Below are 27398 nucleotides of genomic sequence, written 5' to 3'. Positions count from 1 at the left end.
CTAAATATTTTATATTGCTAAACCCAATTGTCAATTCTCAGCCTTCATTGTAATAACACCCAGTAAAATTCAGTAGCTAGTAAAGGCTGTGCAGGGGTTTGTGCCTCTCAGCTTATAGATCACACAGCACATTCTTGGGTTCAAGAGCCGTATGTGTACACTTTTGATTGCTCTCTTCTCCTCAAAACACATTTATTTGGATTTCATTACATAATCAGTTGTGTGGTTTTCTCTTCCTTCTGAGACTACTCCTTATCTGTCTTTGCTTGTTCTTCCTCATCTTCTTAACCTTAATTACTCACTGTATCTGTGTGGAAAATGCAACAAAAATGAGGAAGTGTTTAGGAGGGAAGAAGAAGCAGAATTTAAAACACATCTTGAAGAAGAATTCCATCTAATTTAATTACCAAAAAAGTGAGAGAAGAGTCTCTTTCTAACCTGGCTGGCCAGGAGAGATGTTAATATTAATTGTCACAGACTGAATGTTCCTGTCTTGTCCAACATTCATATGTTGAAGCCCCAACCCCCAGTATGAGTATATTTGAAGATAGGGTCTTGAGAAGGTAATAAGCTTAAATGAGGTTAAAAAGTTGGGTCCTTGATTCAATGAGATGAAATACCAGAAGCATTGGAACAAACAATCCTAAAATTTGTATGGAACCAGAAAAGATCCCAAATTGCCAAGGAAATGTTGAAAAAGAAAAACAAAGCTGGGGACATCATGTTGCCTTATTTCAAGCTAGATTACAAAGCTGTGATCACCCAGACACCACGGTACACATGAAAACAGACACATAGCTCAATGAAAGAGAATAGAGAACCTAGATATGGACCCTCAACTCTGTGGTCAACTAGTCTTTGACAACAGGAAAAAATATCCAATGGGAAAAAAGACAGTCTCTTCAATAAATGGTACTGGGAAAATTGGACAGCTATTTACAGAAAAATTCTCTTACACCACACACAAAGATAAACTCTAAGTGCATGAAAGACCTCAGTGTGAGGTAGGAATCCATCAAAATCCTAGAGGAGAACATAAGCAGTAACCTCTTCAACATTGGCCCTAGCAACTTCTTTTAAGACACATCTCCAAAGGCAAGGGAAACAAAAGTGAATATGAACTTTTGGGACTTCATCAAGATAAAAAGCATCTGTACAATAAAGGAAACCATCAACAAAACAAAAAAAGTCAACAAAACAAAACAATTAAAAAGGAACAAAACAGTCAACAAAACAAAAACTTCTCCCACGGAATGGAAGAAGTTATTTGCAAATGGCACTATAGATAAAGAACTGGTATCCAGACCTAAAAGGAACTTCTCAAATTCAATATCCAAAAAACAAATAATCAAGTGAAAAAATGGGCAGAAGACATGAATAGACACTTCTCCAAAGACATACAAATAGCTAACAGACTCATGAAAAAATGTTCATCATCAATAGCCATCAGGGAAATTCAAATCAAAACCACATTGAGATACTACCTTATGCCAGTTAGAATAGCAAAAATTGACAAGGCAAGAAACAACAAATGTCAGAGAGGTTGTAGAGAAAGGGGAACCATCTTACATTGTGGGTGGGAATGCAAACTAGCATAACCACTTTGGAAAACAGTGTGGAGGTACCTCAAAAAGTTAAAAACAGAGCTACACTATGCCAGAAATTGCACTACTGGTTATTTACCTCAAAGAAACAAATGTAGTAATCCAAAGGGGCACATGCACCCCAATATTTATAGCAGCAATGTCCTATATTTATAGGAGCTAAGATGTTCTTCAACAGACAAACTGATATAGATGTGGTCCATATATACAATGGAATAATACTCAGCCATCGGAAAGGATGAAGACCCACCATTTGCATCAACATGGATGAACTGGAGGAGATTATGTTAAGTGAAATAAGTCAAGCAGAGAAAGTCAATTATATGGTTTCACCTCTTTGTGGAACATAAGGAATAGCATAGAGGACATTAGGAGAAGGAAGGGAAAAATAAAGGGGGGTAAATCAGAGAGGGAGATGAACCATGAGAGACTATGGACTCTAGGAAACAAACTAAAGGTTTTAGAGGGGTGGGGGGTGAGAGGATGGGTTAGCCTGGTGATGGGAATAATAAGCAGGGCAGATATTGGATGTAGTGCTGGGTATTATATGCAAAAAATGAATCATGGAACACTACATCAAAAACTAATGATGTACTGTATGGTGACTAATAATAGTAGTAGTAATAATGAGAAGAAGAAGAAGAAGAAAAGAAGAGACACTAGAGAGATTGTCCTCTCTCTCCTTTTCTTTCTGTCATGTGAGGACACATGTGAGGAAAAGGTGGCCATCTGCAAAACAGTAAGAGATTTTTCACCAGAAACCAAACCAAAATTTTCTCATCAGAAACCAGAGTCCAGAACCCTGATCTTCAGGCTCTAGCCTCCAGAGCTGTTAAAAAATAAATTCTGTTATTTAACCCATGTAGTCTGTGATATTTTATTACGACAGACCAAGCCAACTAAAAATTTATCATACAAGATACTGAAAGTTTGGTGGGGAGACAGTTTTAAGAAGCAAAATAATGAATTGCAAAATATTACTTTCCCCTAGACCAGCTATGTTACCAGAAATTTGTCAATATGTTGATAATTATTTTGGTTTAAGGCTTCTGTTTCCTTAATGATATCTGAAAGATAAAATGAAGTAAAAATCCATCTTTGTTCTTCAACCCTTCATGTAGAATGAACTCATCAGATGAATTGTGATTGAATGGAACAGAAAGTATTGATGCAGAATAGGTCAGGAAGATTAGTGATGGCATACAGCTGGTGCTTAAAGCCATCTATGGGAAAATAACAGGGCCATTCATAGAGTTTGAAGATACCTTGTAAATCAGGAAGCCTTCATTTTACTGATGGAAAAGCTAAATCCCAGAGCTGCAAAGTGATTTGTCCATTAACCCACATAGAAAAAAATGGATGACACTTAACTCAAATATCTTTAGACATAAACCTTTTCACTAGAAGTTCTCAACAAATATTTTGTAACTAATGACTTCCAAGTTACATTTAAAGGAATATTTTTGAAGGTACATGTTGATAAAGTATTAAATTATTGACTAAATATTTTTCGTATTTTATTTTTTTAATTGAGAATTTTTTTTAGATTTTATTTATTTATTTGACAGACAGAGATCATAAGTAGGCAGAGAGGCAGGCAGAGAGAGAGGAGGAAGCAGGTCCCCTGCAGAGCAAAAAGCCCGATGTGGGGCTCAATCAAGACCTGAGCAGAAGGTAGAGACTTTAACCCACTGAGCCACCCAGTTGCCCCTGAGAATTTTTTTTTTTTTAAAAAGGTTTAAGGTTCATAGCAAAACTTGGGGGCACATATGTGATTTCTTATACAACTCCTTTCCCCAGATAGTCGTAGTCTCCTCCATTAACAATATGCCTCACCTGAGGGGTTCAATTGTTACAACTGATGACCCTACATTGACACATCATAATATCATAATATCCCTCAGTTTGCATTAAGGTCCACTCTTGTTGTATGTTTTATTTTGTTTGTTTGTTTTTTAATTTTTTATTTTTTATAAACATATATTTTTATCCCCAGGGGTATAGGTCTGTGAATCACCAGGTTTACACACTTCACAGCACTCACCAAAGCACATACCCTGCCCAATGTCCATAACCCCAACCCCCTTCTCCCAACCCACCTCCCCCCAGCAACCCTCAGTTTGTTTTGTGAGATTAAGAGTCACTTATGGTTTGTCTCCCTCCCAGTCCCATCTTGTTTCATTTATTCTTCTCCTACCCACTTAAGCCCCCATGTTGCATCACCACTTCCTCAATCAGGGATCATATGGTAGTTGTCTTTCTCTGCTTGACTTATTTCGCTAAGCATAATACGCTCTAGTTCCATCCATGTTGTCGCAAATGGCAAGATTTCATTTCTTTTGATGGCTGCATAGTATTCCATTGTGTATATATACCACCTCTTCTTTATCCATTCATCTGTTGATGGACATCTAGGTTCTTTCCATAGTTGGCTATTGTGGACATTGCTGCTATAAACATTCAGGTGCATGTGCCCCTTTGGATCACTACGTTTGTATCTTTAGGGTAAATACCCAGTAGTGCAATTGCTGGGTCATAGGGCAGTTCTATTTTCAACATTTTGAGGAACCTCCATGCTGTTTTCCAGAGTGGTTGCACCAGCTTGCATTCCCACCAACAGTGTAGGAGGGTTCCCCTTTCTCCGCATCCTCGCCAGCATCTGTCATTTCCTGACTTGTTGATTTTAGCCATTCTGACTGGTGTGAGGTGATATCTCATTGTGGTTTTGATTTGTATTTCCCTGATGCCGAGTGATATGGAGCACTTTTTCATGTGTCTGTTGGCCATCTGGATGTCTTCTTTGCAGAAATGTCTGTTCATGTCCTCTGCCCATTTCTTGATTGGATTATTTGTTCTTTGGGTGTTGAGTTTGCTAAGTTCTTTATAGATTTTGGACACTAGTCCTTTATCTGATATGTCGTTTGCAAATATCTTCTCCCATTCTGTCAGTTGTCTTTTGGTTTTGTTAACTGTTTCCTTTGCTGTGCAAAAGCTTTTGATCTTGATGAAATCCCAATAGTTCATTTTTGCCCTTGTTTCCCTTGCCTTTGGCGATGTTCCTAGGAAGATGTTGCTGCGGCTGAGGTCGAAGAGGTTGCTACCTGTGTTCTCCTCAAGGATTTGGATGGATTCCTTTCTCACATTGAGGTCCTTCACCCATTTTGAGTCTATTTTTGTGTGTGGTGTAAGGAAATGGTCCAATTTCATTTTTCTGCATGTGGCTGTCCAATTTTCCCAACACCACTTATTGAAGAGGCTGTCTTTTTTCCATTGTACATTCTTTCCTGCTTTTTTGAAGATTAGTTGACCATAGAGTTGAGGGTCTATTTCTGGGCTCTCTATTCTGTTCCATTGATCTATGTGTCTGTTTTTGTGCCAGTACCATGCTGTCTTGATGATGACAGCTTTGTAATAGAGCTTGAAGTCCGGAATTGTGATGCCACCAACTTTGGCTTTCTTTTTCCATATCCCTTTGGCTATTCGAGGTCTTTTCTGGTTCCATATAAATTTTAAAATTATTTGTTCCATTTCTTTGAAAAAGATGGATGGTACTTTGATAGGAATTGCATTAAATGTGTAGATTGCTTTAGGTAGCATAGACATTTTCACAATATTTGTTCTTCCAATCCAGGTGCATGGAACATTTTTCCATTTCTTTGTGTCTTCCTCAATTTCTTTCATGAGTACTTTATAGTTTTCTGAGTATAGATTCTGTGCCTCTTTGGTTAGGTTTATTCCTAGGTATCTTATGGTTTGGGGTGCAATTGTAAATGGGATTGACTCCTTAATTTCTCTTTCTTCTGTCTTGTTGTTGGTGTAGAGAAATGCAACTGATTTCTGTGCATTGATTTTATATCCTGACACTTTACTGAATTCCTGTACAAGTTCTAGCAGTTTTGGAGTGGAGTCTTTTGGGTTTTCCACATATGGTATCATATCATCTGCAAAGAGTGATAGTTTGACTTCTTCTTTGCCGGTTTGGAAGCCTTTAATTTCTTTTTGTTGTCTGATTGCTGAGGCTAGGACTTCTAGTACTATGTTGAATAGCAGTGGTGATAATGGACATCCCTGCTGTGTTCCTGACCTTAGCGGAAAAGCTTTCAGTTTTTCTCCATTGAGAATGGTATTTGCGGTGGGTTTTTCATAGATGGCTTTGATGATATTGAGGTATGTGCCCTCTATTTCTACACTTTGAAGAGTTTTGATCAGGAAGAGATGCTGTACTTTGTCAAATGCTTTTTCAGCATCTATTGAGAGTATCATATGGTTCTTGTTCTTTCTTTTATTAATGTGTTGTATCACATTGATCGATTTGCAGATGTTGAACCAAACTTGCAGCCCTGGAATAAATCCCACTTGGTCGTGGTGAATGATCCTTTTAATGTACTGTTGAATCCTATTAGCTAGTATTTATGTGAGAATTTTCACATCTGTGTTCACCAAGGATATTGGTCTGTAGTTCTCTTTTTTGATGGGATCCTTGTCTGGTTTTGGGATCAAGGTGATGCTGGCCTCATAAAATGAGTTGGGAAGTTTTCCTTCCATTTCTATTTTTTGGAACAATTTCAGGAGAATAGGAATTAGTTCTTCTTTAAATGTTTGGTAGAATTCCCCCGGGAAGCCGTCGGCCCTGGGCTTTTGTTTGTTTGGAGTTTTTTTTTTTTTTTTTTAAAGATTTTATTTATTTATTTGACAGAGAGAGATCACAAGCAGGCAGAGAGGCAGGCAGAGAGAGAGGAGGAAGCAGGCTCCCCGCTGAGCAGAGAGTCTGATGCGGGGCTCGATCCCAGGACCCTGAGATCATGACCCGAGCTGAAGGCAGCGACTTAACCCACTGAGCCACCCAGGCGCCCCTGTTTGGAGATTTTTAATGACTGTTTCAATCTCCTTACTGGTTATGAGTTTGTTCAGGCTTTCTATTTCTTCCTCGTTCAGTTGTGGTAGTTTATATGTTTCTAGGAATGCATCCATTTCTTCCAGATTGTCAAATTTGTTGGCGTAGAGTTGCTCATAGTATGTTCTTATAATAGTTTGTATTTCTTTGGTGTTAGTTGTGATCTCTCCTCTTTCATTCATGATTTTATTTATTTGGGTCCTTTCTCTTTTCTTTTTGATAAGTCTGGCCAGGGTTTATCAATTTTATTAATTCTTTCAAAGAACCAGCTCCTAGTTTCGTTGATTTGCTCTATTGTTGTTTTGGTTTCTATTTCATTGATTTCTGCTTTGATCTTTACGATTTCTCTTCTCCTGCTGGGCTTAGGGTTTCTTTCTTGTTCTTTCTCCAGCTATTTTAGGTGTAGGGTTAGGTTGTGTACCTGAGACCTTTCTTGTTTCTTGAGAAAGGCTTGTACTGCTCTATATTTTCCTCTCAGGACTGCTTTTGTTGTGTCCCACAGATTTTGAACCGTTATATTTTCATTATCATTTGTTTCCATGATTTTTTTCAATTCTTCTTTAATTTCCCGGTTGACCCATTCATTCTTTAGAAGGATGCTGTTTAGTCTCCATGTATTTGGGTTCTTTCCAAAATTCCTCTTGTGGTTGAGTTCTAGCTTCAGAGCATTGTGGTCTGAAAATATGCAGGGAATGATCCCAATCTTTTGATACCGGTTGAGTCCTGATTTAGGACTGAGGATGTGATCTATTCTGGAGAATGTTCTATGTGCACTAGAGAAGAATGTGTATTCTGTTGCTTTGGGATGAAAAGTTCTAAATATATCTGTGATGTCCATCTGGTCCAGTGTGTCGTTTAAGGCCTTATTTCCTTGCTGATCTTTTGCTTGGATGATCTGTTCATTTCAGTGAGGGGAGTGTTAAAGTCCCCTACTATTACTGTATTATTGTTGATGTGTTTCTTTGATTTTGTTATTAATTGATTTATATAGTTGGCTGCTCCCACGTTGGGGGCATAGATATTTAAAATTGTTAGGTCTTCTTGTTGGACAGACCCTTTGAGTATTATATAGTGTCCTTCTTCATCTCTTATTATAGTCTTTGGCTTAAAATCTAATTGATCTGATATAAGGATTGCCACTCCTGCTTTCTTTTGACGTCCATTAGCATGGTAAATTCTTTTCCACCCCCTCACTTTAAATCTGGAGGTGTCTTCAGGCTTAAAATGAGTTTCTTGGAGGCAACATATAGATGGGTTTTGTTTTTTTGTCCATTCTGATACCCTGTGTCTTTTGATTGGGGCATTTAGCCCATTAACATTCAGGGATTTATTCATATTGAGAGATATGAATTTAGTGCCATTGTATTGCCTGTAAGGTGACTGTTACTGTATATTGTCTCTGTTCCTTTCTGATCTACCACTTGTAGGCTCTCTCTTTGCTTAGAGGACCCCTTTCAATATTTCCTGTAGAGCTGGTTTGGTGTTTGCAAATTCTTTCCGTTTTTGTTTGTCCTGGAAGATTTAATCTCTCCTATTTTCAATGATAACCTAGCTGGATATAGTATTCTTGGCTGCATGTTTTTCTCGTTTAGTGCTCTGAAAATATCATGCCAGCTCTTTCTGGCCTGCCAGGTCTCTGTAGATAAGTCAGCTGCCAATCTAATATTTTTACCATTGTATGTTACAGACTTCTTTTCCCGGGCTGCTTTCAGGATTTTCTCTTTGTCACTAAGACTTGTAAATTTTACTATTAGGTGATGGGGTGTGGGCCTATTCTTATTGATTTTGAGGGGCGTTCTCTGAACCTCCTGAATTTTGATGCTCGTTTCCTTTGCCATATTGGGGAAATTCTCCCCAATAATTCTCTCCAGGATACCTTCTGTTCCCCTCTCTCTTTCTTCTTCTTCTGGAATCCCAATTATTCTAATGTTGTTTCGTCTTATGGTGTCACTTATCTCTTGAATTCTCCCCTCGTGGTCCAGTAGCTGTTTGTCCCTCTTTTGCTCAGTTTCTTTATTCTCTGTCATTTGGTCTTCTATATCGCTAATTCTTCTGCCTCATTTATCCTAGCAGTGAGAGCCTCCATTTTTGATTGCACCTCATTAATAGTTTTTTTAATTTCAACTTGGTTAGATTTTAGTTCTTTTATTTCTCCAGATAGGGCTTCTAAGTCTCCCGAGAGGATCTCTCTAATATCTTCCATGCCTTTTTCGAGCCCGGCTAGAACCTTGAGAATTGTCATTCTGAACTCTAGATCTGACATATTACCAATGTCCGAATTGATTAGGTTCCTAGCCTTCGGTACTGCCTCTTATTCTTTTTTTTTGTGGTGAATTTTTCTGCCTTGTCATTTTGTCCAGATAAGAGTATATGAAGGAGCAAGTAAAATACTAAAAGCGTGGCAACAACCCCAGGAAAATATGCTTTAGCCAAATCAGAAGAGATCCCAAATCGTGAGGAGGGAGAAAGGGGATAGAAAGAGGTTCAAAAGAAAGAAAGAAAAAAAAAAGATAAGAAAAGAATTAAAAAAAAGAAAACGAATAAAGAAAAATATAAAAAAATATATATATTAGATAAACTAGTTAAAAAACGTTAAAAAAGAAAAGGGTAAAAGTTAAAAAAATTTTAGCAGAAGAAGAGAAAAAAATGAAAAAGAAAAAAATTAAATTAACTGCAAGACTAAAAAAAATCACAGGGAGAAAGTCATGAGTTCCGTGCTTTGTTTTCTCCTCCTCTGGAATTCTGCTGCTCTCCTTCGTATTGAAACTGCACTCCTTGGTAGGTAAACTTGGTCTTGGCTGAATTTCTTGTTGGACTTCTGGGGGAGGGGCCTGGTGTAGTGATTCTCAAGTGTCTTTGCCCCAGGCAGAATTGCATCGCCCTTAACAGGGGCCGTGCTGAGTAATCTGCTCGGGTTTGCTTTCAGTAGCTTTTGTTCCCTGAGGGCTTTCCGTAGAGTTCCAGAGGATGGGAATACAAATGGCGGCCTCCTGGTCTCCAGTCCGGAGGAGCCGAGAGCCCGGGGCCCCACTCCTCAGTGCGCCCTCAGAGAACAGCACCCAGTTACTCCCGTCTGCCTGACCTCCGGCCACAGTCCGAGCTCACCGAGCCTGCAACCGGTTCAAGGCAACACCGAGCTGCGAGCTTACTGTCAGCTCTGTCTCTGTAGCCGGCTTTCCCATTCCAATACCCGCAAGCTTTGCGACACTCAGACACCCCCGATCCTTCTGTGACCCTTCGAGACCTGAGGCCATGCTGACCCCGCATGGGCTTCGCCCCGGTTTAGCCTCTGGAGCAATGTCCCTCAGCGGAACAGATTTTTAAAAGTCCTGATTTTGTGCTCCGTTGCTCTGCGTCTGGCGGGAGCCGGTCCCTCCCCCCGGGGTCTATCTTCCCATCGCTTTGGATTCACTTCTCTGCCAGTCCTACCTTTCAGAAAGTGGTTCTTTTTCTGTTTCCAGAATTGCTGTTCTTCTCTTCAATCTGCCGATGGATTTGCAGGTGTTTGCAATCTTTAGATAAGCTGTCTAGCTGATCTCCTGCTAGCTGAAGTAGTCTCAGCCTGCTACTTCTCCGCCATCTTGACTCCTCCCCCCTTCTTGTACGTTTTATGGGTTTAGTTGAGTGTATAATGGCATGTATTCATAATTATAGTATCAGAGTACTTTTGTTGTCCTAAAAATCCTCTATGCTCCACCTATTCATCTTTCCCTTTACTCCTCTTCCCCTGAGCCCCTAGAAACTTCTGGTTGTTTTCATAGTTTTGCTTTTACCAGAATGTCATATACTTGAAATCATACAGTGTGTAGTCTTTTCAGATTGATTTCTTTCATTTAGTAATATGCATTTAAATTTTCTCCATGTCTTTACATGGTTTGGCCACTCATTTCCTTTTAGTGCTAAATAATACATCATTGTCCAATGTGCCAGTTTATTGACACATTCACCAACTGAAGGACATCTTGGCTGCTTCCAATTATTTGCCATTATAAATAAAGCTGCTTTATATATTTATGAGCCTGTTTTCTCATTGATTTAAATTTTCAGCTTTTTTGGGTAAATACCAAGGAGTGTGATTGTTGGATCATACGATAAAAATGTGCTTGATTTTTAAAAAAACACTAACTGACAAATTGTCTTCCAAAGTGGCCATACCATTTTGCATTCCCACCAGCAATAAATGCACATTTCTGTTGCTCCATATTCTCGCCAGCATTTAGTTTCAGTGTTTTGCATATTACCCAATCTAATAGGTGTTTAGACGTGTCTTATTGTTGTTATAATTTGCAGTTCCTAAATAACTTGTAATGGAAGGCATCTTTTTATATGCATATTTATGATTTGTATACCTTGTTTGGTGAAATATCTCTTTAGGTCTTTACTCCATTTTTAAAATCAAGTTGTTTCTTTTCTTATTGTTGATTATTAAGAAGTCCTCATATAATTTGATAATAGTCATTTATCAGATATGTCTTTGGAAATATTACCTGCCAGTCTGTGACTTGTCTTCCCGTTTTGTTGACATTCTATTTTCCAGAGCACTGGTTTCTAGTTTTTGTTTTTTTTTTTTTTTGGTTTCTAGTTTTAATGAAGTCCAGCTTATCAATTATTTTTTCATGAATCATGCCATTGGGGTTGTATCTAAGAAGTCATTGACATACTCAAGGTCATAGGTTTTCTCCTACGCTATCATCTTAGAGTTTTATAGTTATGTGTTTTACATTTAGGTATGATCCATTTTGAATTATTTTTTGTGAAGGGTATAGGTCTGTGTATTTTTTTTTTTTTTTGCATGTGGATGACCAGTTGTTCCAGCATCATTGTTGAAAAGACTATCTTTGCTCTACTGTATCGCCTTTGTTCCTTTGTCATAAATCAATTGTTTATATTGTGTGCATCCATTTCTGAGCTCTTTATTTTGTTTTGTTGATCTATTTGTCTATTTTTTAAAAGATTTTATTTATTTATTTGACAGAGAAAGAGAGATCACAAGCAGGCAGAGAGGCAGCCAGAGAAAGAGGGGGACACAGACTCCCCCGCTGGGCAGAAAGCCTGATGTGGGGCTCGATCCCAGGACCCTGAGATCATGACCTGAGCCGAAGGTAGTGGTTTAACCCACTGAGCCACCCAGATGCCCCATTTGTCTATTTTTTAGTCAGTACCATACCATCATGATTACTGTAGCTTTAGAGTAAGTCTTCAAGTTGGATAATGTTAGCTTTCCAACTTTGTTCTTCAGTATTGTGTTCATTATCCTGGGTTTTTCCTTCTCCATATAAACTTCAGAATTAGTTTGTCAACATCCACAAAACAACTTGCTGGTATTTTAGTTGGGATTGCATTAAATCTATAGATCAAGTTAGGAAGAATTGACAGAAGAATTGACAATATTGTCTTTCTATCCATGAACATAGAATCCCCATTTATTTGGTTATTGTTTGATTTCTTTTATCAGAGTTTTGTAGTTTTCCTCATACAGAGCTTCTACTTATTTTTGGCTTTTGTATACTAACCTTATATTCTGTAAATTTCCTGTAATCACTTATAACTTCCAGGAGTGTTTTTATCGATTCTTTAAAATTTTTAACATAGATAATCATGTCATTTGTGAACTAAGATGGTTTTATTTTTTCCTTCAATCTGTATGCCTTTTATTTCCTCTTCTTGTCTTATTCCATTATAGAGACTGTCTAGTCTCCTTTGAGAGGGGATACCCTTCCATTTTACCTAATTTTACTGGGAAAGCTTTGAGTTTGTCACCATTAAGTATCATATGAGCTGCAGGATTTTTGTAGGGGGAGAAGTGTTCTATATTACAATAATAGGTCTCGGTCTTTTAGTCAGTTTGTGCTTCTAGACTATGAACTTCACAAGTGCTTCTCAGGTTTTCTTTTTCCTTAGTCAGGACAAAATAACTAGAGTGGGCTGGAATTGGGTATTTCTTTTCCTTAGGTCAGTTAGACTTTAATAGTACTCCAGGAGTTTAAGTTCTGGTTAACTAGTTTCCACCAAGGGCAGGTCTTTTTAGAAGAACAGAATGGCCTGGTATATTTCAAAATGGTTCCTTTTCTCTCCCTCTGCTGCAAGCAAGAGGATATTTTTCTTTGATATTTACTGTGGGGCCCTAGTCAAAGTTCTGGAGGTAAATCTCACAGTACTGTGGGGTCTTCCCTATGACTGGATCCTTCCTGGAGTTTTTAATTCTCTTTCTTATCCATACTGAGCCTCCAGGCATTCATTTATCACAATTTAGGTTTTCCCAGCTGGCACTGTTTCCCTCCACAGTTAGTAGAGAGTCCCTGTCTTCACCTGTTTGTCTCTTCAATCTTGGGGGAGGGCAGCAGTCTGCCCTGTATTTTCTTCTCTCTTGTAGATCCAAGAAAAGTTGATGCTTCAGTATGTTCAGCTTTTTCTTGTTAGGATGGAGTGGCAACTTCTAAGTTCTTGATGTGTGGGTCAGAAACTGATCTCCCCTAATTTTTTAAAATCTTTAAAAATCTTTTTACCTTCATTTGACACATTTATTGGTCTGAACAGGCAGGGGGAAAAAAAGAGAATGTATATAGTCTCCACTCAATGTCCTTTGAATTTCATACTTTGATAATAGAGGCTTATGTTTAAACTCTGCCCCCAATATTTTACCTCCACAGGTAAATACTATCAACACCTATTGAACATAATAAGAATTGCTTTGAGTTAAGATGATGTATATTTCACTACATTTGGTAGTCTTCTTTTGCTTTTGAATTTTTATTTCTTCAAGTTAATATGTAAAAGACATGTCCCTAGGGAGGTGTAGTACAAGAATGTTACTCCTTTGACTTGGGACGTCTTATTGATTCCTTCATTTTCTTCACTGTTGGGCCTGTGCTTGCCAATACAGCCCCCTGTAGAGAGATTTTCAAAAATTCCCAAATGTTTTGAAGAATGCTTTAGAATATAACTTCTGCCAGGATCTAATTAGACAGGAAACCTGGATTTGGGGAGACATTCTTAATAACTGGCTTAATTTTTTCTTTACCCCTATTCTCAAAAGGAATCTTAAAAATACTGTCTTCATAATTACTCCTTCTTCTTATTTTTGGCCTTTTCCATAATGGCTTAAAAATTCTTCTAAACAGTAAGAACAAATGTTATAAACAAACTCTTTCACAGGCTTTTTCTTTCTCACATCCTCCTTCTCTTCCTACACTCTGGATAAAACAAAGACCAAACCTCACAAAGCGAATTTTCATGAGGCAATCGCAGAAATTATAAATCTAACAAAAATAAGACATAGTAAATTTTTCATGACTTATCAATACATTTAGTTTTTCAAAACAACTTTTCTGTCATATCTAAGGGAAGCTGATCCCATTAGCAACAAGCTAGTCTGGTGGTGGAAAGGCTGCTGACCATTCTGGCATTGATTCTGCCCACAAAAATATGCAACAAGCTACAAGTGGAATTTACCCTTTGGCCTTTAGCTCCCCCTCTTCTCAAACCAAGAAGTATTGTTTGCACTGTGAGACCAGCTTTTCCACCAGCTAAAACTGTTTGCAGCTTATTACTAAATGATCTTCACATAGTTCCAGAAAATATGGAATTTATTTTTTTCATGAGCACAGGAAAAAAAAAACAAGCTGAAAGTTGCAAGATTTCAATAATAATGATGATGATGATCATGAAACTACTAGATTTTGATTCTAGGATTTGACATTTTGTTGGATTTCAAAGCATATTAGAAGTTATGACCAGAATTATATGCATCTGAGAAGATAACAGTGATTCTCAATATTTGGATTCTTGCTTATTTATCATCTTCCTGAAGTTCACTTATTATTACTTTTAATTAAAGAAATGAGTGAAAATAGCTTGGATATACTTGTAGAGTTTCCAGAAACAACCTTCATATGAACAAATAAAAGATGTTCAGCAGTCAGAGACAGGTTTGTCTTCTTCTGTGAAAATAGAGAACATAGATTGATCTTTCACAAAAATACGTCTAAGAAAATAGACTCAAAACAAAAACTTCCTGAGTTTTCTTTTATCTATACAGTTATGGATAGTTGTTGGGTAATCTGTCATTGTCATGTTTAGAAGATCTGTCATTCTTACCACATGACTATTAACTTTTATATTTGAGAAAACTAAATAATAACATAGGGAATTGTTGAAATTAGTACCTGGAGTTGGAAGAGAATCAAATTTAACTTTGTGTCTCTCAAACCTGACTGTTGCTGCTAACCACTTAGCTTCCCATGAGAATAGTAATTTTAAAAATGTACAAAAATAAAATTTCATTAAAAATGGCTAAAATACACAATGGAAGTGGGAAAAAAACAAAGCTAGAAAGTGTTAAAATGCCAAATGTGATTTTCTTGGCTTAATCATCTGAGATTTCAGATTAAGAACTGAGATTTATTTAAGTCTCTTTTGTTGAGGCATAAGGATGGAGCTCTTGTCAGAAAATTGTTCACTTTTCTTGGCTGTAGCAACATTATAAATGCCATACCAATACTGTTTTTCATCATAGTCTGCCAAAAAAAGTGGCAATAAAGAGTTAACTAAATATATCCACATTTCAAAAGCATTTTAATTTGAATTTTAGAATAAGATTGTAGTTAATTCACTTTTAAATGCTGCAAACTTTCTTAATTATAAGAAGTAAAAATGGAATTTATATATGAAGAACTGTATGGTTTTCTAGAGAGAGACAGAGACAGAGAGAAAGCACAGACTTAAAAAATGACTGGTAATCTTTTTCAAACGTATTCAGAGACTCAGGGGGATATCAAGAGTGAGGACCAGTACTAGTTCAATTTTATGTACTATACTTTACATGATCATGGGGCATAAGGAGAAAAGAGACTGACCACATTTTATTGTCTCTTATTTAATTTTGTAGCCTGAATTTCAGTGACATCTTATATGTTGCAACAAGAAACAAAATGGTCCTTTCTTTAATCCAGTGCTTTAACCCTAAGGAGATGTAATACCTGGAACAGATATTATTATTCAGAGTTAGAATTAGTAAAATTAAAAAAAAAGTTTAAAACATTTTTCAAAGTGTTTACACTGTCCAAAATGGTCAGAGTTTCAAAGGGTCAAAAATTAGATATATTTTTATCCTGGTTGGAGGTGACAAAGAAAGATGAAAAGGGGATACAGAGCAAGCAAAATATGGATACTTTTAAAAATCAGCTTTATTGATATATTCTTTATGTTAAAAAAATTCAAAAATGTAATTGTGCAATTCAATGAATTTTGAAATGTGTATGGTTGTATAAGCCACACCATAATCATGATATCAAATATTTCTCCCTCATTCTGATAAACTCACTCTTGCTCCATTGTTGCCAACCCACCACTAACCTTTGGCAAAACTGATCTGTTTTCTATTTTTGCCTTTTTTCAATTTTGTATCAGTAAAATCATGGATTATGAAATCTTTTCTTTCTTGTTTTTTTTTTTCATATAGCATAATATTTTGAAATTTATCTCTATTGTTTTGTGTATCATTCATTTTTTATTTGTTTGTTTTGTTTTTTTTTACTTTTCATTGTTGACTTGTATTCTAATCTATGGATATTTGACAATTTATTTATTCATCAATTGAGAAACAACTGAGTTTTTGTTTGTCATTAATAAAGACTTCATGCACATTTGAGTTCATGCCTTTGTGGGAACATATATTTTCATTTCTTGGGGGGAATATCTAGGAGTGGGATGACTGGGTCATACAATCAGACTGTATTTAACTTCATAAGAAATTGACAAGTTTGTTTCTAAAATGGCTTCTACCATTTTGCAGTCACACAAACAATGTATTAGAGTTCCAGTTTTACATTCCCAATAATACTTGGTATGGTTAGTGTCTTTAATTTTACCCATTTAGATGGGTATATAAGAATATCTCATTCTGAATTTAATTTATGCTTTTCTGATGTGTTGACTTTTATATACTTATTTGAAGTTCATTGGGATGCATTTGAATCTTTATCTCATTTTTTAATTTTTGTTTGTTTTAAAAAGGAGTTTGTTTGTCTTCCTAATACTGAGTTTTAAGAAGGCTTCACATATTCTGGACTGAAGTTTTCTTTTTTTTTTAAGATTTTATTTTTTTTAATTTGACACAGAGAGAGAGAGAGATCACAAGTAGGCAGAGAGGCAGGCAGAGAGAGAGGGGGAAGCAGGCTCCCCATTGAGCAGAAAGCCTGATGTGGTGCTGGATCCCAGGACCCTGAGATCATGACCCGAGCCAAAGACAGAGGCAGAACCCACTGAGCTACCCAGGCATCCCTGGACTGAAGTTTTCTTTTTTCTTTTCTTTCTTTCTTTCTTTTATTCTAAGAGAGTAAGTTTATTTATTTATGTTTTTAGGCTTTGGGGATAATATATAAGAACCTTATCAGTCCTAAAGTTATGAAGATTTTCTCCTCTGTATCCTTCTGTCCACTTTACAGGTTTTGTTTTTATATTTAGATCTGTCATCCATTTCAGGTTAGTTTTTGTAAATAGTGTGTGGAAGGGTAAAGTTTTACTTATTTTTTATATAAATATCCAACCATTCTGGAACTATTTTTTAGAAGATTACTTTTGTCCCTTGAATTATCTTGGCACAGCTGTCAAAATAGGTTTACCTTACATGTATAATTCTATTTTTCATCTATTTGATTCTATTGACTTAAATGTCTATTCTTTTGCCAATGCCACATTGCTTACTGTAGCTTAATTGTACGTCTTGATATAGGATAGAGTAAGTCCTCCAAGTTTGTCTTTTTTCAAAATTATTTTAATTATTCTAAGTCTTTTCATTTCACATATATTTTAGAACCAGCTTGTAATTTCTACGAAAAACTCTGCTTGCATTTTGACTGAGATTGCTTTGAAATCTATAAATCAACTTGTTTAGGTCTTCTTTCTTTTCTTTCAGCAAAATCTTATAGTTTTCAATATATAAGTATTATACATAGCTAATTAAATTTATCCCTAAATATTTTATCTAATGACATTTTAAAAATCCAACTGTGTGTTACTAATATATAGAAATACCTTTCACTTTTTATATTGACCTTGTTTGTATTTTACGATCTTGCTAAACTCATTTTTTGCTGAACAAGGAATAAAGAGGTAGGGAGATTTCAAGATTTGTTACCTGGTTGTATGATCAAGCATCTGGATATTTTTCATAACTCAGCTCTGTTGTCCTCATTATGTTACCTTTTGACCTCAGATTTATATTATCATAGTCATGAAATGAATGTGAAGATGCCAAGCTTCATATTCTCACCCTCAAACATACCCGATTCAAGGCCTTGGTGAGAAGATGCTTCTTCTGGTGCCTCTTTTTAAGAGATTTATCTACTATTCTTTTCCCCAAAGGCTCCTCCATCAGAATTCCATTGCAAACCCATTCTTGAACAAGAATGGAGATCAGATTTACCATAACTGACTCTCAGTAATCAAGACTCACCCATGGGTCTGGTGAAATACCCAGCCTTCTGTAAAGCATGTGGTGGCCCCATACCCAAACAAAAAGAGTTTTTTTCCACAAAGAATGGAAGTGAATGGCTAATGGACAATCAAAAAGAAAATTTTTCAGGTCTCTGATAATTTTAAGAATGCTTTTATGTTACTTGGCAACAGAAAGATAAAAATAATTATTTTGAACTTTTTTTTTCTTTTCCAAAGTAAGAAGTGTTTTGAGATAGACATGTAAGATATTATCCATATCGGTCATCATACTTCTATATCAAATCTAAATAGACAAGTTACTGAAACAGCACATTAAGTGCAGGCCCATAGCAATTATATATGGAAGATTTTAGAAAAACTTTTACTCCCCTGTGATAAGTTATTCTATTTAAGGTTTTCCACATTTATAAGCTTAAGTTTAGTCTCAGTTAAGTAAAACAATGGCAAAGGAAAAACCCCTTATTCATGTTATTTTGGGGTATTATAAATAATGGCAAAAATGACTGGGAGTGTATCTATAATCTTAAAAAAATAGAAAAAAACCCCATTAAGGTAACCAAAAAGAAGCTGGCCAAATAATACACATGAAGGGAATGTAAAATAACAAAGCATAATGTTGGAAAATTGTTCATTGATCTCTTTAAATAGATATTCATATGTGAAAGTGCTGAGACTCCAAAGGGCCTACTTAATTAAACATAAATTCAAAATAAGCACTGAAGTGAGAGTTCAGACAGTTCTTTCACTTATTTTCTTGCTAAAAAAAGCACAGTATTTTTGTGTGTGTGATTCTATTCATTGAATCCCCTCCTTCCTAAACATACCTTATGTCCAAAAATCTTTAATAGAGCACTCCAGATTTAAATGTTAAAACTTTAAATTTGCAAGTTAAGATTATAACAGCATTACTAACAAATTCAACCATTTTTGTGTTCACCTGGGAAATCCTTGCATTTCTGCATGATAGTAACTTTAGGAAATTATATTTTCTAACATCCTATATATGATATTTTAATGCGCTCAGATACACATTGTGTGTGTGTGTTTATCACACTGCAACCTCAAGGAGCACCATGGACAGTATAAATTCTGGCACCAAATAATGAACCTGAAAATTAAAATATTTTAGCATCTTAGCATTTGGGAGGAGTCTCTGGAATTAGTGGAGTCTCTGGGAACATTCAACCACAGGTCACTGGAGGCAAAGCAGTGGATGGCAGTCTCACCAGCTCTGCCCAGTGTCTGCCAAGGGCTAGAGTTGGAGAAACATGGGGACAATGTCGCTACTTTGGAACGTGTATGCCGATAGACCCTTGAACCACCTCAGTCTTTTAATTTACCAAACATCACATGTTGTATGTCACAGAGAGGGGTGAGGCCAGTGTCTGGGTCCGAATGGCATGACAGTGTCCCAGGACACCGATGGGGACCTTTAGGACTGATGAAAATTGTAGAAGCCAGAAGCTCTATTCCCAAAAAAAGGGAGGTGAAGGTTGAAGGTATTAACCAGAACATGAGAGGTTAGAGAATTTCTAATCCTTTCCCAGATTCTCAGTCATTACATAGCTTCTCAATTTTCAGAGTAACATATAACTTCCATTAAATGAAAATTCTAGAGGGTGAAATTCTCCTGAGAACAACTTGTACATTTATTATTCCTCATATCAGAGAGTGTGGGAGCACCCAGTCAGTAGGAGAAGCTGTGGGGAGATACTGGGGATAAAAATGACGGACAGGATAGATTTTATTCTTTCCACTCTCCCTACCTACCCTGACTCTTTTCCAGCAGCTTGTAAATATATACAATTATCTCTTCTATTTAAAATAAAACAAAACCAATCAAAACAATAGAAACAAAACCTCACTGACCCTGTGATGCCCTTGGGCTACCAATCCCTCTCCCAGCTAGCTTTACGAAAGTGTCTTCAACCTTCACCATTGCAAATTATTTTCCTCTTTACTATTTGTTCTTGCAAAAACATGGAATGATTTTCCAATTGCTACACCAAATGTTGTCTTCTTTGTTTCCTTTCATTTGCCTTTCTGAAGTGATAGACATTTTTAACTATTCTTTGTGGAACTCCTGACTCCCCAGGCTTCTGTGACTCCTTTTCCTTTTTTGGTCTTAAATTCCTGAGAACTTCTTTTCAGTCTTCTTTTTTTCTCTTTTTTTCGTTCTCTGGATCTGGCAAGGCTTCATTGGTGCTCTGCTATTTCTCACATGGGGCTATGGGCAGGACATGGATGCTGATGCTTTTGATTCCATGTATATACACAGACACCTTTTGTTTGCCACTGTGGCTGCTGCACATTGGCAGCTGGAAATCTTAGCACATCTGGAGCCCAAATGTCCTTTAGAATGTAACTCAATTCAACAAAATGGACTTACTATTTCACTCTGATTCCAAACCTCCTCTTTCACCTTGTGACCATTATCAATCTGTTAATGACAGGACACACTTGCCCAAAAGTTGGGAATCAACTTTAATTTTTACCTCATCCCGTTGATTCATTCAATCACCAAATGTAACAGAAGCAGCCTTTTTTTTTTTTTTTTAAGACTATATTTGTTTATTTGACAGAGAAAGATCACAAGTAGGCAGAAAGGCAGGCAGAGAGCGAGCAGGCTACTTGCCGAGCAGAGAACCCGATCCTGGACTTGATCCCATGACCCTGAGATCATGACCTGAGCTGAAGGCAGAGGCTTAAACCATTGAGCCACCCAGGTGCCCCAGAAGCAGCCTTTTAATGCAAGGGTTGGCTCCAGGTGTTAGATGTAGATGCTTTTGTTGAAACCTTGGCTCTATTATCTCCTTTGCAAGTTTTCTCTTTTTGCAAGTTATCTCTTATTTTGCAAGTTACTTAACTTCTCTGCTGATCTCTGTAATGTGGGCAAGAGGACACATGGAGAAAGGCATGCAAAGATAGATATAGATCTAATCTTAAATTAGCTGAAAGGGTGGAAATTAAGGGAGGGAGCGCTATTAGCTTTTTCTTGAATATATTTATTTTTTTCAATACTTGAACAGAATATGCTTATTTTAGGACTTAAGCAATTAAGTCATAAAATGGAAAACAAAATTATTTAACTAAAAGACCCCAAAGCCAACATTCATTATTTAAATCTCCAAAACCATTATTCTGAATGCCGATGATCAGAGCATTACACTTTCCTAATTTCCAGGGTACTGAGAGTCATTGTCAATGATAAGTGCTTCCTAGATTTCTCATTGGTCCACACTGCTCCTATGTCCTTTACCTTAGTTTTCCTGAGTCAGGAACAGTTTAACAGTGTTAAGCAATGTTTAGGCTCTGCCTGAAGCATATTATTTGCTAAATATAGTGAGAATTGAAAATTCCTCCACTAATTTTGGTTCAGAAAAGTCTCTGAAACACGATGTTTTGTAGAAGTCCTAAGAAGACTATTTCTTAAAGTTTTAATCATTTTGAATTTTGTCTTTAAATGTATGTATTTTTGAATTTACACAGCAAATGTCTTGTAACTGAATATTATCGAATGCATAAGGAAAGAGAAGTAGAGATATTAATGACGGTTTTAATAGCTCATCTGAATAAATTAAGTAGTATAATGCCCTATAGTGAATTTCTCTCGTCCAATAATGTTTATCACATTCAAATGGAACTTTCTTCTGCTTTGACCCTTTTTATAGCTTTATTACAGAAAGTGTTAGCCTATATTAACCACTTACTAGATAAATATAGGAAAACTGCCTGTCACTTATCGGTTTATCCATTGTCATCTCAAATAGGGCTGAGTGGTCTGATTTCAAAGTGACAGCTGGTGGTGTCTCTTCCTGATACATGCTAATCCAGTTTTTATTATGGAAAAACTGCCTGTGCTTTCAGACAGCGAAAGGGAGTTACTAAATGTAATCACTAAGGAGGAACCTTGGGATCGCAAACATAAAAGACTAAAATGAACAGTTTTCTCATTACAGAATGGTTTCCTGATTAAATACAGATTAAGGGCAGGGAGAAATCATTTAGAGACCTAAATAGCATTCTCCGTTGTGTATATACACACAGAATCACAGATACACATGTCTTTAAATGGATATGGGTATAGAAGTGATGCACGTAAATAAGGTAATAGCATTTGGTGTAACATAGTATATAATGCTACATCCCATCACAGCATTTATTCTCCCTGAATACAGGAATTTCAAAGTATGTAGATCACTTCTCATTTTTCAGGCTTGTTTTTTTTGGAGTGGGGGCACAGAAGATGCTATTGTTGTTTGAACAAAGTTTGACTTTCACAAAGATCACTAGTATGATTTTATTGTATCATTCTAGTGTAGAGCGACTTGGGTCAGAAATGGAGGACTTCCCACTATCTTTCCCCGACAGAGGAAATGAAAAGCTAAGAGAAAGCCATCAAAAAAACAAAACAAAACAAAACAACCTTGGTGGCTAGTGCATTACAGCTGCATGGTAGAGTTACCAGAAATGAGAACATTTAGTGCATACATAGGCAGGCGTACCTTCCTCATACCCTACATTGGGATCTTGATGCCATTTGTACTCTATAATAAACAGCTCTTTCGAATTTTAACTCCTAGCTGTCAATTGAAAAGGCCACCTAGCTATTTCATTATGCCCTAATTAATAATACACTTCAATAAAAGTAATATCTTTACTCCATAATTTATCAGTATGGTGAATATCCTGCCCAGTACTTATTGCTAGAATAAAATAACCATCCTATTTGTGAGAGGACAGAGAGGCTGTTTAATTGACAGAAGAAGAGATGGAGGGTGAGATCTAAAAGCAATGAGTCCGTTTCTTCAATATCTACAGTTGTGGCTTCAATCATTTTGGACCTCAAATCACAAATACAAACAACTGTGCTGGAGTTAGGTAGTTATGCCAACAGACGACCAGTTGCCAGCACAATTAGCCATCTGACCTCATTTTGAAAGTATAAGGGCTCACAGTTTCTAGATCCTTGGTGCAGTTTGTGTCCACACATAATTCTGGGTGCAGAAACTGGCACAAAGAGCATGAGTCAAAGGTCTAGTGGAAAACTCTTTCAACATCTAGCTGTCAGTGTCAACACACTCTTTTTCAGCCAGGCTGTGAATTCGGAAAGCACAAATAATCATGGCCAGAAACAAAGACTATTTCAAGATGGCAAAACTACTCCTGCCTGCATGGGGGTGTCTTAGGCTGTTTGGGCTGCTGTAACAAAATATGAGAGGCTGGGTAACTTATAAACAATTTCTCACAGTTCTGAAGGCAGGGAAGTCCCAGATCCAGGCACCAGCAGATTGTGTGTCTAGTGAGGACCCACTTTCTGGTTGACAGACATCACTTTCTTGCTATGTCCTTACTTAGTGGAAAGAACTAGTTAACTCCCTAGAACCTCTTTTAGATGAGGCCATTAATCCCCGTTCCTTATCATCTAATCACTTCTCAAAAGCCCCTTGTCCTAATACCATTATTTTGAGGTCAGGATTTCAACATATGAATTTGGCCGGGAGGGGTGGGGGGTTGAGGCACAATATTCAGACCATAGCAGGGAAAAGGCAGTTATAATTCCAAATGCAAAGAAGTATTTGTTGAGGCACCTGGCTGGTTCAGTCATTAGAACATGCGATTCTTAACTCCAAGGTTCTGAGTTCAAGCCACAAGTTGGGCCTAGAGCTTACTTCAGAAAAAAAAAAAAAAAAAAAGGAATTATTAGTCAAAATGGTGGACAAAGGTTTCTATAAATGAGCATTTCTTCTGTATATTTGATGATGTTCCAACAACCATAACGAAGGAGAGCCTTCAGTGACCCCTGCAATAATGCTCTCTGAACAACTATTAGATGCTTTTCAAATGTTGCCACTTGGGGCACCTGGGGGCCTCCGTCAGTTAAGCATCTGCCTTCAGTTCAGGACATGATCCCAGGGTCCTGGGATAGAATCCTGAGTTGGGCTGCCTGCTCAGCGGGGAGTCAATTCTCCCTCTCCCTCTTCCCCTCCACCCCGCTCCTGTGCTTGCTCTCTCTAAAATGTAAAAAATCTTAAAAACACGTTAAATAAGTAAAAAATGATTTTGGTCAAAATGAACACAAGACATGCTGTGAACATCAGCTTCCTCTAAAGTGTATCATCCAGCTAGCTGGTGTCCTCCCCAGGTAATCACTTTTGCCAGTTTCTTGTATATTCTTCTAGAGATGTCCATACACATTTAAGTGCATATAAATACCACTCTATTTAGTACCATACACATCAGCATGCTTTTTAAAAAGTGTGCATTTTAAAAACACATGCATATGCACATAATTACTTTAAAACAGTATAAAATATTTTATTATTATTTACAACAAATTCAGTAAAGTTAAAATGAACCTCAAAAGTTTCATTATCTTATCATATTTTTAATATTTTGCACTGGAATTAATGAAATATCTTCATGAAGTACTTCCAATCTATAAAGCTATCTGAGAACCAACCCATGAACTATTAGGTGTGCTAAAAACTATCAAATGTTTTCAGAAATCATAAGAAAGCAGTGATTAAATAAAAGGTAGTGTAATTGAGACTTTATTAATATTATGTATTTCTTTTGGCAGAACAAACCGCTGAGTTGTATTGCGATTCTTCGTCAAGAAACGTGATATTTCTAGAATTTTTGTTACTCTCATTAATATCTTCTTTAATGTTCATGTAGTTATTCCAATAAGCAAAATTTTGACAATATTTTTTCTGCTTATCTTGTTAGCTCCTGGAAGTGGTCGATTAAAATTTCCCAATATGATTGATTATTTTTGTTTCAAAATTTTCTAGTAGTCTTTCTCTTACATGTCTTGAAGCTGTTTTTAGGCTCAAAGAGGTTTAGCATTATCATACCTTCCTGATGAATTGTTGTTTTGATTATAATTGAATGACCTTTTTTTCCTCCTAAACTGCTTTTGCCTTAAAGCCCAGTTGCCTCATACTAATATTGCCAGTATATCAGCAACTTTGGGAGTATTTTCCCAGCTGTAGGTGTGTCTTCTATAAAGAACATGTGGGCAAGTTTTAAAAATCTAACCTTAGAAACTTTATCTTAAAAGGAAAGTTTTATCATTTTACATTTATAAAGATAACTCATATATATGAATTATGGTTTTATGAGTTATATTTATAATATTCTTGCTTTACTTATTTCTCTTCCAAATGTCTTTTTATTACATTATTGATTTTTTTTTTTTAACCTTCCCCTCCCCCATGCCACAAAGCTTTTTCCGTCCACTTTTTTGGAAGTTATTCTTTCATTCATACTGTCTTTGAGAGGTTGCGATGGAGTTTTAGGAGGCACGCCTTACCTGTCAAGTCCACCTGCGTGTCTGTCTTCTCCATACCATATAACAACCAGCATACTTTAACTAAAATCTCTCCCCTAACATTTTCATTTCCATGATACTATTGTTTTATATTTCAGCTTCATCTTATTTTTCATCCCACCAAATGTGAATTCCTACCATTATAATTGTTTTATTTTACATGATAAATGTTTGTTGAATGAGTACATGTAGTAGAATTTTGACTCCACATTCATAGTTATTATGAGCTTGTGTTTTTTATTTTGATTTTGATGTCTTCTTATTTTCCTACCTAGATGTTTTGGGTATAAATAATGCCCGAACCTTTCCTGATCCAGTAGGTTTATTTATTTTATTTTTCTAAGCTTTGTGGAGGCTTGAAACTGTATTCCCTAATTTATAGGTTCTAAATTTTGGAACAATGTCACCTCTGCTCCTATAACATTGACTGGTATTAGTACCATTCTGCTTTTTTTTTTTTTAAATTTCTCTCTCTCTTTTTTTTTTTTTTTTTTTTTTTAGAATGTGTTCAACTTTATTTCTTTTTTTTATGTTATGTTAGTCACCACACAGACCTTCATTAGTTTTTGATGTAGTGTTCCATGATTCATGCTTTGAGTACTTCAATGAGCCCTGGGTGTGGTAACATCCTGCTTTAAGTTTCATTTTTGCTTTGGCACTCAGGAATTTCTCTTTCTACTGGTGTTTATGCTGCGACAATCCAGCATTTCTATGTACTTGCAGTTGGAGAGAACTCTATGGAGACTCCATTCAAAATGTTAAAAACCAAGTTTATATCTGTGTATACACAATTGTATACTCTTTAAATTTGCTTAACATTATAAGTATTTTCTCAAATGCCTAAAATTTCTTTGTAATTCTCATTGTCCATTGTTTTATATTGTTCTGTGTCTAAGAGTCAGAATTCTTTCATAATTTGAATATTTGGGATAAGGTCCTTAATCTCTCTGTGCCAGTTTCTTAAACCATAAAATGGGGAAACCTATACCATTGGATTATTGTGAAAAACAAATGAGTTATTAATTGTGGAACACTTAGAGTTATGTCAGGCGTCTTTTCACTACTCAATAAATGTTAGCTACTTTGATTATTATTTAGTTACTATTATCACCATCCACCATCATCATCATCATCATCATCATCATCACCACTAGCAGGACCAATGCCTTTGGGCAGCAATTGCCTCCAATCCAAATTCAGCCATCTATATAGGGCTTTGATAAACATGTCTTTGCACAATCTTTATTTACATTTTATTTTTTAAGAATAGACACTCAAATGGAATTTGAAGGTATAGATTCTGGTTGTTTTAAAAGAACTTTTGATACAGATTTCCAAATGCTGAATATTATCTTAAATGTGTTCTCTTCTCCCAGATTCATTCCTTTTCAATGTATCTGTTCGTGGTGTCTGGTCCCATTTCCCCTTGATCTTCCTGAGGTCACCATTATGCATGGTGGATAGTCTCAGGCATGCTCAATTGCCTTTGGTTCTCTTCACCTCTGCGTAAGGGCTTTCTCTTTTACTCCAGGAGCTGCCCCACAGATGGGGCAATCTGAAAATCCAAGAGTTAATACCTTCAAGAGCAACTTTTAATCAGTAAGAGGTGAGAGTGTATGAATACATGCCCCAGCCTTCCCATCTTCAGTAGACATGACTATGAGATGTGTTCCACATCTCTTAAGTGCTAGTCTACTCATTAATGCACCCAACTGCCCAAGGGCTAGTCTACTCATTAATGCACCCTTAGTGCTTCTCTCCCTTCTCTGCCCCACTTCCTTTTGGAGAAGCACAAATGAAGACAACATTCTACAACAATTTAATCTTTCTAAACATCTTTATAAGTTCATGTATACACACACATATATATATTTGTATATATATATATATACATATATACACACATATATGTGTGTATATATGTATATTCAATAATCTTTCATAGGTCCCAGGCACACAAGGCAAAATACAAAGTCTTGGCTTTGGAAATTAAGATTTACCCAACATGTCACTTTCTATTTTTCTTGTCTCCATTTGCTTCTACAAAACTATTTTCTTAACCAAATGATTCACTCATTATTTACAAAATGTAACAGCTATATTTTTC

The sequence above is a fragment of the Neovison vison genome, chromosome 3 (assembly GCF_020171115.1).
Source record: "Neovison vison isolate M4711 chromosome 3, ASM_NN_V1, whole genome shotgun sequence".
NCBI lineage: Eukaryota > Metazoa > Chordata > Mammalia > Carnivora > Mustelidae > Neogale > Neogale vison.
Note: the sequence above shows the minus strand (reverse complement) of the source record.